We start from the raw sequence: 13,182 nt of genomic DNA on the forward strand, positions 1-13,182 counted from the left end.
TGCGGAGGATGCGTGAGTGCCAGGAGATTTACTCGGCCGCGTCCTCCGCCAGGATCAACTGGGAGAAATGTTCCGGACTCCTGGTGGGTCAGTGGCGGGTGGACTCCCTGCCGGAGGAGCTCAGGCCTTTTGCCTGGAGCACGACCCATCTCCTCTATCTGGGAGTCTACCTTAGCCCCGACGAGGGAGCCTGGCCGGCGAATTGGCAGGAGCTGGAGACCAAGGTCGCCGAGTGCTGTCCTACAGGGGTCGAGCGCTAGTCATAAACCAGCTGGTGGCCGCAATGTTGTGGTACCGGCTGGTCACTTTGACCCCTCCCCCTGCGTTTGTCGCCAAGATACAGAAGAAGCTGGTGGACTTCTTCTGGAACAACAGGAAGCACTGGGTCTCTGCTGCGGTCTTGAGTCTCCCGCTTGAGGAGGGCGGTCAGTCGTTGGTGTGCGTCAGCGCCCAGCTCGCGACTTTCCGTCTTCAGACCCTGCAGAGATACCTTTACGTCGAGCCCCCTCCTAGGTGGTGTGCTCTGGCGACGTATTTCTTCCGCCAGCAGCGCGACCTCAATTACGACATGCAGCTCCTGTTTGTGAACTTGTGGGGTGTCAGGACCGCCCTCCGGGAGCTGCCTGTCTTTTACAGGGAACTCATCAGGGTCTGGAACAAAGTCTCCACCAAGCGCAGCTCTCTGCCGGCTGGAGTGGCGGCCGTCCTGCAGAAGCCGCTGCTCGGGAATCCGTACCTCCATGTCCGAGGTTTTATGTGGCGGTCGGAAGAGAGGGCTGTGGCTGGTGAGGTGACCAGGGTCAGGGACCTGCTCGATGGCGGAGGAGTGGGCTGGATGGTGCCAGACACGCTGGCGCGGCGCCTAAATTCTGCCAACGTCCGCCACACGGCCGATGCCATCGAGTCGCTAAAAACAGCTCTGGGCCCTGACTCCGTTAGGTGCATCGAGGAGGCTCAAGCACGTGGGGAGATCCCGTCCGAACTGACCCCCGTCCGGACGGAATTCCTCATTGGCGCCAAACCCCGGAACCTCCCTCGGGGGCCGGCGCCTCACAACTTGAGCCGCCTCGGGGAAATCCCCTCCGTGCCTTTCAGTTCCGCGCGGAGGGGTTTCTTGTACGGGCTGCTCCTGCACACTCTCAACTTTGCCATCCTCGCCTGCCGTCCGGACACGCCATGGCGTACCATCTTGCCGTCCGGAAGAGGCGGGGGTCCCCGATGGAGGGCACTCTACGCAGGGGTCCTCCCACTATTCGTCGGGGACTTGGCCTGGAGGGTGGTGCACGGAGCAGTGCCGTGCAACAAATTTTTAAGCCGGTTCACGGACTCCCAGGCCGCCTGCAATTTCTGCGGTCTGGAGGAGTCCGTGTTCCATGTTTTTATTGAGTGCACGAGGTTGCAGCCCCTGTTCCATTATTTGAAGGGGCTGCTCCTGAAATTCTGGCTGCACTTCAGTCCCACTCTCCTGATCTTTGGGCACCCTGTGCGGAGGGGAGCGGGTAGGTCCGAAGGCCTCCTCGTAGGACTGCTCCTGGGCACGGCCAAGGGTGCCATCAGCCGGTCCAGGCAGCGGGCGGTCGAGGGGGTCATTCAACCTGACTGCCTGCCTCTCTTCCGCTCTTACATCCGGTCCAGGGTGTCCTTGGAGATGGAGCATGCGGTGTCCACCGGTACGCTCGCGGCCTTCCGCGAGAGGTGGGCACCGGAGGGACTGGAGTGCATCATCACGCCCGGCAACCAAATTTTAATTTGATTTCACGTTTTAAAGTTTAATTTATTTTAATTGCCGGTGCTTTTAGTGTCCCCTTCCCTTTTATAGGGGGCACTGGGAAAATTGTGATTTTAGTGCCCAAAAAAAAAAAAGAAAAACACAAAAACAAACCAAAAAAAAAGGAAAAAAAGGGCCTTGTAAATGTCTGGTGTGTCACCCAGGTCGGGTGGCACGGTTTAATGTTTTATGTTTTGCAGGTAGACTCTAAAAGAGTTTCTGACAGCCCCTTTTTCTCCTCGTCTTTCGGGTCACCATAAGTTTCATGGTGTCATACTCTGGCCCTTCTCAGGCTCGTAGTGTCAGATTCTTATATAATGCAACTATTCTGGGCTCGCAGAAACTGAGGATAGTTACATCTGTCATGTTTAGAAATACCGTAATCACCCGCTGTCACACCCCGAAGTGGATTCTGTCTTTTGTCCGTTTTATTACTAGCCCTCCTGAAGCCCCGCTGGCCTTTTCTGGGCATTCCAGGGGTTCCGGTGGGGGGGCAGAAGTAACAAGGGCTGTGGTAGTTGGTGGGGCAGTGGTGGTGGGTCTACCTCGGGGAACAACCTCCCAGCACCACTCACCACTGGTCCCATTTGTGCATTTGGAGGGCGGGCACAGCTTTTGCTTGTCCTGACCTGGCTGAGGTACTCCGGAGAATTCAATATCCCATGGCGTGCACCTTATCTGCACCCCTTCCTTCTGGGCGCATATCTTTCTCTCCCACCCCAACTCGTCTACCTGACACACCGCGGTCTCATTTACTCAAATTGTTAATTCCATACTGCCCCATGTCCATGGGTTTTTCAAGCCCTTTGTCCATTGTATTAGGTACAGCATTCCGACACTGCACCTTAAGTCTACTATTGTTTCAATCGCCACCATTAGCTTTCCGGTCTCACACCCAACATCACCCAAATACATGTAATACATGCCTTGCTGTTCCTCAGTCGGTTGTTCCTGTGTTAGTGTTCTGGTAGCTTCTCCCAAGCTAGTGAGGATTAAGGCACCTGACAGGATCTTTGCAATGAGCCACATTCTTTTTCTGTTGCGAGATTACAGCCTGGCATCCCAGGGGTTAAATTCTTATAATTTCTATTTTAACTGGATTGTTTGCACCATTTCTTCGGGCATGTGCCCTTTTCCAGATCCGTTTTATTATAGCCAGTACCCCTAATATTGCAAATATACATCTTAATCCTCTAAAAAGTCCATCTGTCAGTTCATCCTTCCACTCCTTATACTCTAAATCGTATCTTAAGGAGTGTTTTACTGGGATTACCCTATGTTCCGCCATCTGTCATACCTTTATATTCTTTCAGCTGGGACCACTGCTTCCACTGGCCCCTACCTTTCATATTCATGCAAGCGCACGTATCTCCACTAATTAACACCTCATATGGTCCGCTCCACCTAGGTGTAAACCCTGATTTCTCTGCCACTTCCTTAACCATTACCTTCGCCCCCACCTCGGGGATTATAACCGAGGCGGTTATCTCACCGCCTTCGTCCTCCTCCTTCTGCCTTTCTTGGACCTCCTGTCGCATACCTCTCAACTGCTCACTCAATTCCCTCACATACTTTCTAATTCTGTCTTGTAAGGGGCCTAAGTCGGCTCCCCCTGTCATTATTCCTTCTGGTAGCCTCATTGCGCATCCTGTCATTAATTCATACTGGTTTAATCCCATAGTTCTGTTTGGTGTCAGTAGGAGTTCAGTCCATGCCTGTCCTGTTTCCTGTATTGCCTTGCTCAAGGGTCCGATTTATTCTCTCTACCACCCCTGAACTCTGGGGGTGGTATGGGATGTGAAACTTCTGCTTAATAACGAATATTCTACAAGTTTTTTTCATTACTTGACCCGTGAAATGAGTTCCTTGATCCAAGTGGTAATAGGACTGCCTCCCATTTTGCCTGGCAGACATTGGAGATGGCCCAGAGCTTCCCTGTATTTAGCATTTCCACCAGTGTGTGTTGTGTGTGTAGCATTATTTCTCCTGTCATTATGACAGGCTCTCTAATTTTAACTGCCCAAGTGGCACAATCCAATGCGGCCACGCATCTGGACAGACCGACAACCACTGGTGATTGCTGTGTCGAGTAGTAAGCTACGGGTCTCATCCTATCCCCATGCATTTGTGTCACCACAGCTCCATAGAAGCCTTCCTGGTTCTCACAATATATATGGAACGGGAGATCCATGTTCGGGAGTCCCAGGCCTGGAGCTGACATTAGGGCTTCCTTCAGGTTACCTTATGCTGCTTCTTGTTCAGGGCGCCACGCTATAGTTTCTAAGGATGGTTTTCTCCCTTTCACTAGCCGCTGTATTGGTTCTGCAATTGCCACGAAGTTAGGTACAAAATTCCTGCAATAGTTAAAGAGCCCCAGTACCTTACGCACCCCTTGGACTGTTTTTGGTTGGGGCATGATTCTATTGGCCTCCTTACTGTCATTGCACATGGTCCTAGTTACTTGGGATATTTCGTGTCCCAGGTACTGTAGCACGGCTTGTCCAATTTGTGCCTTTTTGGGATTTACTTTGAATCCTGCGTCCTGCAGGACTTTCAGGATCTTTGTAAGTGCGCCTGTGAGCCCGTTATCGTCCTCGGATGCTATCAATAGGTCATCTACGTATTGTAGTATTGTACACCTATACGGGGTTAAATCCGCCTTTACTATGGCTTGACTCATAGTCCAGTGGAATATAGCCTGGATATTATGGAACTCTTGTGGGACCTGTGTCCAGGTGTACTGATGGTCGCCGACTGTGAAGGCGAATTTATCTTGGGACTCTTTTGCCAGTGGTATGGACCAGAATCCATTGGCTATGTCTAATGCATTGAAGACCTTATGCTCTGGTTTTAATCCATTAATTATTGCGGCTGGGCTGGCCATGATGGGGTGTCACCTTATTGAGGGCAGTATAATCAATAGTCACCCGGTATGATCCGTCCTGCTTTCGCACGGGCCAAACAGGGGAATTTGTTGTTCCCTCTATCTCTCGGAGTATACCGCTTTCCAGTAAATCACCCACTATCTGTCTCACAGCCTGTGCGGCTTCTGGTTTTATCGGGTATTGATGGTGGGAAGTATGTTCGAATCCTGGGATCACCACAGGCTCCAAGTTTGCAGATGACACTAAACTGGGTGGCAGTGTTAGCTGTGAGGAGGACACTAAGAGGCTGCAGGGTGACTTGGACAAATTAGGTGAGTGGGCAAATACACGGCAGATGCAGTATAATGTGGATAAATGTGAGGTTATCCACTTTGGGAGCAAAAACACGAAGGCAGAATATTATTTGAATGGCAGCAGATTAGGGAAAGGGGAGGTACAACAAGATCTGGGTGTCATGGTTCATCAGTCATTGAAAGTTGGCATGCAGATACAGCAGGCGGTGAAGAAGGCAAATGGTATGTTGGCCTTCATAGCTAGGGGATTTGAGTATAGGAGCAGGGAGGTCTTACTGCAGTTGTGCAGGGCCTTAGTGAGGCCTCACCTGGAATATTGTGTTCAGTTTTGGTCTCCATATCTGAGGAAGGACATTCTTGCTATTGAGGGAATGCAGCGAAGGTTCACCAGACTGATTCCCGGGATGGCTGGACTGACATATGAGGAGAGATTGGATCAACTGGGCCTTTATACACTGGAGTTTAGAAACATGAGAGGGGATCTCATAGAAACATATAAGATTCTGACGGGACTGGACAGGTTAGACGCGGGAAGAATGTTCCCGATGTTGGGGAAGTCCAGAACCAGAGGACACAGTCTAAGGATAAGGGGTAAGCCATTTAGGACTGAGATGAGGAGAAACTTCTTCACTCAGAGAGTTGTTAACCTGTGGAATTCCCTACCGCAGAGAACTGTTGAGGCCAGTTCGTTGGATATATTCAAGAAGGAGTTAGATATGGCCCTTACGGCTAAAGGGATCAAGGGGTATGGAGAGAAAGCAGGAAAGGGGCACTGAGGGAATGATCAGCCATGATCTTATTGAATGGTGGTGCAGGCTCGAAGGGCCGAATGGCCTACTCCTGTACCTATTTTCTATGTTTCTATGTTTCTATGTTTACCAGCCCACAGTCTTGCTTTGAGGTAGCCCAAACTCCTTTTAGTTTTATTTTTTTTTAAAGAAATCAGATTTAACATTTTATTTGAAATGTATCTCAGTATTTTGTTGTGCCGTTTCTTAACCAGTGGTCCTTGAAACCTTCATAACAAATTAACTCTCACTGTTCCCATCCTAAGTTCTGCTCCACTTCTGTAGTATTTGTATTTATTTTTGGATTACAAAATGTCAACTATGGTAATACTGTTTTTTTTAATATTAGAATTCTCATTTATGCTTATAGTTTCTAAGTGATTCACAGATCACAGAATGCAAAGTACTTGTTTTATAATTATATGCCTAACTTCTGTTTTAGAGCTGAACATTAAAAACTCCAATCCAAGTAGAAATAGCATAAGTAGAAAATCTTTTGCTCTGTAACTTCAAGATACATATTTTGTGATACAGTATCTCATAAATTACATCTCTTTAAGCTTCAGCTTCTGACGCAGTAGTTGAGGTAGAGTTATACAGATGTGTACTTTTATTAAAACGGTTTCCAAACCCAAGATTTTCCAATACAACCGAAATGTTTATCAGGAGAATCACCTGAAATATCTCAAAATCCCAATTCAATATATTGTACTACCAATCTTTTATGTAAAACTCTTTTTACTGAGCTAGAAGATTTCACGTCATTTAACGTAAGATTTTACACAAAGGAAAATGGGGCATAACTTCCCCAGCCCGCAGCCTCGCAGGCTTTCTAAAATGCATTACAATTTCCCTTCTCTGTTCTTTATCTCATTCCTAGCCTAAATTTATTGTATTTCAACCCAATGTAATCAATGATTACGTATTTTCTTTTGATAATAAGTGAGCGTGTCGGAATTTAAAAAAAAAACTGGACCATGCATTTTTTATCTCTTGTTAAACAAACCTATCCTTTGTGCATTTCCTAGTTCCGTAACCTATCATCAAAATAAATCCGCACCTGTGTTTCTAATTTAGAATGTAATTCAATTCGAGGTTCACACTTTCTTAAAACTTCCATAACTAGGACAACACTACAAAAGGTTAAAAAAACATTCAACTCTGTCTGAATAAGTGGGTGCAGCTAAAACAAACAGACAGCTCCACCATTTTTTCAAACAGGCTTTCAGACAAATAAAAAATTCATTAATTCCCACCTCAAATATTTCGCAGTCAAAAATCACACAAGCACTTTTCATTTAAAGACAGACATTCACACCAGTTTTTTTTTTCATTCAACAAAACTTATTACTTCTATTGTTGGGCTGGCTCTATTTTTGGAGCCCATACATCACTTAACATAGTCACTATCCGTTCCTTATGGTCGTCCGAAAAATATCTATCCGGCCCCCATAAGGGAGCCGTGTCCAGCATATCTTTGCATAATATACTCAGTTTTTGGTGCATCTACCCCTATATCAGTTTCACTGTATTCTCAGATACTGACCATCCCCCTACTTGGTTTCACTTTGTCTACAGTCTCACCGACTTTTTATCGAGTTAAACTGTATTCTTAAATACTGATTGTCACTCTAATCAGTTACCCCTAACCCTAGAGCCTGCAATCCCATCGACACACTTATCGATTTATCTGCATTCTAATATTCGGATTGACCCTCTAGCCGGTTCCCCTTGAACTTACAGGCAGGACTTACATCGATACCTTATGATAGTGTCTATCATGACTTCCTAATTCCCCCAAGTCTTTTACACCATAACAGACCTTCCATAGATTCAGTTACCCCGGGCAACAGATATGTCTCGTAACATCTCACATAGGATTATGAGTGGTAATTTAAATATACTCACTCGTGATGAATCCATATACGCTCGTCTGTAGACTGCCCATTGTAAATCCTGCCGACTACGCCAAAATGTTATGGAGTATTAAAAATATAACACTCTACATAAAGGTCCGTATATAGAAAAAATAATTGTTTATAAAACCTGATTAATCAAGGGAGAACCGGTTGCATCAGTACCCCTACTGTGTGCTCTAATCACCAGTCTCATGGAACAGGCTGCGCAGTTACATTTTATACAGTCGAAATACAGTCAAAATGGTGAAACTACGTGGGGAAGTGTTCCTTGGTTATTTGCCACCAGTCCACGCACACCAGCTACTAATACATTGGTTCATATAGTTACAGCAATATCATTGGTTACTACAGTTACATTCATTTCATTGGTTACAGTAATTTCTAATGATTCCATTGGTACATTCAATTATGGCCACTGTTGCTGGGGAAAAGCTCCCTACAGGTTATGTGTTACATTTCTGGGAACGTCTTTCTAGGCTAGCTCTCAGACTGTGTCCTTAACAGATCCATTTGGCTATACTGATTCCAAAAGGGCTTAGTTTCTGTTATCTCATGGAACATGGTGGCCTCAAGCTCATTATTTCTGTGAGCTATCTACATAAATCTTGTGGGTGCTCATAGAAGTGTTATCTCCTTTTCTCTGATCTTCTGTGTTTCAGTCCAATTGCTGAAATGTGAGATTCAGCTATTCTACCATGAACGCATTAAACCTTTCTCTCAGCCTTGCTTGCTTTATGTTTTAATTTTACCAAATTACTTTTCCCCTGATTAAGGTTTTCGCTCCTACAGTAAGTTTTCCCTTGAGTTTTGAAGGCTGAGCGGTGATCTAATTTTTAAATGATCAAGGGATTAAATAGGGTAGATACAGATACATTATTTCCTCTGGTGGAGGAATCCAAAACAAGAGGGTGTAATCTTAAAATTAGAGCCAGACAAATCAGGAAGTCACTTTTAACACAAAGGGTACTGGAAATCTGGTATTCGCTCCCCAAAAAGCTTTGGATGCTGAGTCATTTAAATTTCTCAAGACTGAGATGGATAGATTTTTGTTAGATAAGGGTTTCAAGGAAATGGAGTTGAGGAATAATTCAGCCATGATATAATTGAATGGCAGAACAGACTCAGAAATTGAGGGGCTGAATGGCATCCTCCTGTTCCTATGTGTCATTTTTTTGTGTTTGTATGATTTTTTGTGAATAATATCTATATTGTTACAATATAAATTTGTTGCATCTATCCTGTACTAAACAACCTAGCCATATTGTAACACTGCAGAATATGGCGCCATTTTAAAAATTCATTCTTGGGATGTAGGCATCACTTGCAAGGTCCGTATTTATTATCAATGCTCATCCCCAGTTGCCAATTCAGAGGACATTTAAGAGTCAATCAAGTTGGCGCATAACTGGAATCACAAATAGGCCAGACCAGTTAAGAACAGCAGGTTTCCTTCTCAAAAGGAGTGAACATTCGTGAATCAGTTCGATTTTACAACAATCCAGCAACTTCATGGTCATATTTTAGTGCTTTTAAACTAAATAAACATTTTCAAACTGCCTTGGTGGGATTATGAACTATTTGACTTTTGGATTACTTGTCCAGTAACATTACCATTATACCATGGTACCCAGTTCAGGGGAGCGTCGAAAAGCACAGACCCCTATAATAATTATTGCATTTAAATGGGCTAATTGACATTTCTCTATAGATATTGGTAGTCTCGGTTTTACTATAAGAAGATTCTCCCACCATTTTATTGAATGCAGTAAAACGGTAGAAACACAGTAATCATATGAGATTTTAAGTAGTTGTTTGGTCTGTCCCACGCAGTATCAGGCACTCTATGCATTTTTGCATTTAGTTGCCATAGCAAACCGGAATTTTGCCTTGATTTCGAAATACAAACAACTTTATTTGATTGCTTAAACAATTATTTGTTGTCTTCATTTCCCTTCTTACCGCGCTGAACTTAATACCAAACTAATATAAATACAGGAATTGGATTGTTCATTTTTCCCGATATAGAATGAACTGCGCGTGTGGACGCGTGGACCAGGCCGCCTTTCTGAATTAGTGATCATTACTTGTGGTGTTCACTGTTTATTGGATTCGGTCTTTTTGACGGTATTTGTTTGACAGCAATCGCTGGCTGCGGTCTGCACTCTCTACAAATAAGCTGTGAGGCCCGAGCTGACCAGCCGGCGATATCCCTATTTAACGATTCCTTCTACACATCCCCGCTACTTGTTCGTTCCAAAATTTGGAGGAAATATTAATTTATAACAGAGTAATACAACGTGCATCGTGAAAATACATTTAATTCGATAAAGGTGTTCAACAATCACGAATAAAACATTTCAATAAGGTTTTACCAATGATATGCCAAACATATAAAGAAATGAATAATGCTTGATGGAAGCAATAACATTTTTAACAAATAAGGAAAATATTAAACTTCAGTTTCCAGTACAATTACTTGGGTGTGCTAATATATGTGAATATTTTTATATATGTAGGGAGCACTCGCATCCTCGTGAATCATTCGGGAATGACGGGTGTGTTGCTGATTTCTCCCATTCAGTTTCATTGATCAGCTCGGATTTCTATTGCCTTGACCCATAGGTGGTAACAGAGGTTGTCCCGCCCCGACCAGACCAAACAGCATCCGAGTTTTCTGATGGACACAATAGACTGTAATCAAAAACTGTGGTAATTAATAACAGAAAGGTAAGTAACTCAGAAGAAATTGCAATCTAGTTTATTTAACAGTTGCTAGGAAGTGTTGACCTCACCTAGAATATTACTGTAAGCTACCTTTCCGTTATCTCTATTGTAATAATCGATATGTCTATATATATATATATAATAGTCGATAGACGTGTAATATCTATGGCAGCAGACGATACGCGGATGCTGAGTTTCCGTTTGTTTTTGCCTCTGTAGTTAAAGGTTCAGGTTACACTGCCGGCAGATCGGGGCTTTTACACACAGCCAACAATTAAGGATTGAAATGTGAATCTGTAGACAATTCTCGCTGCAAACTAAAGACTCTAGCACCAGCATTTTACTTTTCTTGATCTGCAGATCATCTTACCCACATTTCAGAACTTGCGGGAATAAATGGAGCTTTATGGAAAGGTAAGGCATTGTTTTATAATACTTACGGGCTTCTTCCTTAAAGGCCGAATTTCCGTAATATCAGAAAGGGCTGTGATCTTGTGGGTTCTCGGTATGTTTCCGTGAAAAATAGCCAGATCGCTTGCTTTGTCCCCACTGCAAAGTCTTCAAACGGATATTAAAAATCAGGTTTTCCTTATGCGTGCGTTTAGGATATTTGTCATAGATCATTTATGTTTATTTCAACAAACAAATCTAAAAGATATAAAGCATAACTTGTAATATAGCAAGGTATTTTTTTCAGGTTTAGTGACGGTTTGTAAAATTTGCAACCTATCCTGACTGTTGGTCGCACCCAGCCCACACGATGCAAGGCGTCGTTGCTCGCAGCCATCGTTTCCAGCCCTGTTTATGCCAACGCCGAGCGTTGTCACTATGGTGGTGGGTGGTGCCGGGCGAGACGGGAATTGTAGTCCAAAAGACCCGTTCTCTCCCATTGTCCTGAGCTGGTCCCGAGCCAAACAACTACAGGTTCCAGAGGACGCAGCAAGGTTGGCGCAGGCGCAACCAAGTGCCAGTGTCAATACAAAAGTGGGTGACAGCGGGAGGGAAGCGGCTCGTTCGGCTCCGGTTTCTCCACAGGCTCAGAGGGACCGCGAGCGCTCTGGCAGCATGAGGCACGAGGCACCAGTGCAGGTCTGTCTAACCTTTAATATCATACAACAGATGGCAAATGGAAACGGCGTCCGGATGAGACTTCTGCATCAAGGAGATTGCTTTATTACGCCAATTAAGCTTATTTACATTTTATCCTGTCAATTAACGTTGGTTTCTTTTGCATTATTTTAACTTGTATCGTTACACAGTTTGCCCAATTATAAGGGTTATTTTTGAATTTCACAGTTTTTATCGTCACTGGGAATTGAATTGTTCAGTACCGAGAATTTCAAAAAATACGAATGTAGGATTATGTCTTCAAATTTAAAAAATGTATTTTTGAATTAAACATTTTGTTTAACCAGTTTTCTCCGAGACCAGTGTATTCCCCCATTGATGGGTGGTCCATATCTTCCAGCGTTTAAGGGCTGTTCAGGTTAAGGGGGAAGGACTTTGGGGTAGATGAAATTGTGATGACAGATGTATTTCTGTATCAGGATTGCATCCTTTATTTGTACTGCTTCACTACTGTTTGGACTCACTCTCATAGTCATGGTTTGCATTTTTCTTGCATTTAATTTAGGTGGTACAGTCTGCAGTGTAGGGAGTAGATCCATCTGACTTGAACATGCCGACTTTTTAATACATGGAGAGTACCTTTAAAGAGATCGTGTGCCGACTCTGAGTGAGGGATATTTTGCGCGTTTTTGAAGTAGACATACCTTTTATATTAAAAACATATATAATTTAAAATGATGTCCCAGATTATTTTCACGCTTGCCATTATAATGTAAAATAAGAAATAGTCTTTCTTCCTCGTTCGCAATTCACAATACCATTTCAAATAAAGTTTTACGAAAGTATTGTATGTTTTATTCTGGTAATTAAATATAATTTCAATACAAAATGGTTCTGATTATTATACAAATTATATTTTGTGGACTAAATACTGGATATTTTCAAGATACCATTGATTAACTTAAATGATAAAAACATTCCTCAATATCAGATAATGTTCTTAAACATAATTTGAAAAGTTGTGTTTGCTGGAATGGCCCACATTAGAAACGTAATTTTGTGCTTGCAAGTGATCAATTGTTAGAAAGTGTATATTTAGCATTATATATATTCAAATTGCTGGGACTAAGGGGACTGGAGATATACAATTGTTAATGATGCCATGCATTTTTGCAAGTTCGCAGAGATTTTCAAATTCATCTGATAATCAGTTTTGATATTATGCAGTATGGCTGAGGGGACAAATAATGCTCATTCCAGTTACAAGAAGAAAAGTGTTGCTGGATAAAATACTACATCTTATTTCCAGTACTTGTACAATGGCTGACATCAGTTGGAAACTGACACTATTGGAAATAGTTTATGCTTTTCTAGGAGATGTTCTTTATGTGCAGTTATGAAAGTCAGAGACAGAGCAAAATCAGAAAGGGACAAGGGTAGCTCCCTGGAAGGCTTAATAGATGAAGACATCATCCCATATAGCATTTGATAATACATGTGAGAAGGACCCTCTTCGAGGCTGGAATTTTACTGGCGCTGAGAGAACATGAGAACATAAGAAATAGGAGTAGGCCATTTGGCCCCTCGAGCCAGCTCCGCCATTCAATAAGGTGATCTGATCTTGGCCTCAACTCCAATTCTCTGCCTGCTCCCCATATCCCTTGACTCCCTTATTATTCAAAAATCGGTCTATCTCCAACTTAAATATATTCAATGACCCAGCCTCCACAACTCTCT

General features: G+C 43.6%; 1 long non-coding RNA gene across 1 annotated transcript; it reads right to left on the minus strand.

Moving 5' to 3' along the window:
* Positions 1 to 10,119: 10,119 nt before the first annotated feature.
* On the minus strand, positions 10,120 to 11,136 carry LOC139232089 (uncharacterized). Its single transcript, XR_011588001.1, has 3 exons — positions 11,104 to 11,136; positions 10,818 to 10,935; positions 10,120 to 10,344 (listed from the first exon to the last, which is right to left on the minus strand). It is a non-coding gene; the product is annotated as an uncharacterized lncRNA (long non-coding RNA).
* Positions 11,137 to 13,182: the final 2,046 nt, after the last annotated feature.

The sequence above is a fragment of the Pristiophorus japonicus genome, chromosome 2, assembly GCF_044704955.1.
Source record: "Pristiophorus japonicus isolate sPriJap1 chromosome 2, sPriJap1.hap1, whole genome shotgun sequence".
Taxonomy (NCBI): Eukaryota; Metazoa; Chordata; class Chondrichthyes; family Pristiophoridae; genus Pristiophorus; species Pristiophorus japonicus.